This window comes from Salvia miltiorrhiza, chromosome 3, assembly GCF_028751815.1.
Source record: "Salvia miltiorrhiza cultivar Shanhuang (shh) chromosome 3, IMPLAD_Smil_shh, whole genome shotgun sequence".
Taxonomy (NCBI): Eukaryota; Viridiplantae; Streptophyta; class Magnoliopsida; order Lamiales; family Lamiaceae; genus Salvia; species Salvia miltiorrhiza.
In genome coordinates, this window is record NC_080389.1 from 26,218,996 (window position 1) to 26,219,781 (window position 786).

The following is a 786-nucleotide window of genomic DNA, read 5'->3' on the forward strand; positions in this document are numbered from 1 at the left end:
GATTCGAATCTGCTGCCGGTGTTCCACGGGATGCCAAGCGAGGATGCGCTGCAATTCATCCGGGATTTTTGCACACAAGTGCAAACAATCCCTCTACTTACTCTTACGGAGGATCAACTCAAGCTCAAGTGCTTCCCCTACGCACTTAAAGACCGGGCGAGGACGTGGATGCTATCTCTGCCGCCTAACTCTATCACTACGTGGGGAGATGCTTGTGAAAAATTCATGCTGAAATACTACCCAAGTCACAAGACACAGGAGCTGAGAACGAAAATAATGGAGTTTACCCAAGGAGCGGACGAACCTTTGCATGAAGCTTGGGAAAGATATGAAGAACTCATCCGCCAATGCCCTCAACATCAGTTCACTAATGTCATGTTGATGCAGTTCTTCTACGATGGGTTAGTACAAACTGCCCAATTTATGGTGGATAGCATGGCAGGAGGAAACATAGCTCGGAAGACAGCTGCAGACCTGAAAGAAATTTTCAAGACCTTGGCCGAAAGCTCCCAACAGAAGTCCGTCCGTGGAAGAAGAGTTGAAGCCAGTGCTGTGACAAATCAGTTCGAGATGCAGCAACAATTGGCTTCGATCATGCGAGAAGTTCAACAGCTCAAGATGGAAAAGATGGAAAATTCTCCAGTTCAGAGCTCAGCGCCGCCGATGATAACTCAACCGAATCCAGCTCTGCCAATGTCAACTCCGCAGAAACCAGCCATACATTATGTTGAGCCGTGTGGTATCTGTGGAGATTTCAGCCATGGAGCTAATGAGTGCCATAGAATG

The 786-nt window shown here is 47.8% G+C and overlaps 1 non-coding gene across 1 annotated transcript; it reads right to left on the reverse strand.

Moving 5' to 3' along the window:
• Positions 1-259: 259 nt before the first annotated feature.
• Positions 260-365, reverse strand: LOC131019229 (small nucleolar RNA R71). Its single transcript, XR_009100149.1, has one exon. It is a non-coding gene; the product is annotated as a small nucleolar RNA R71 (small nucleolar RNA).
• Between the last annotated feature and the right edge of the window lie 421 nt (positions 366-786).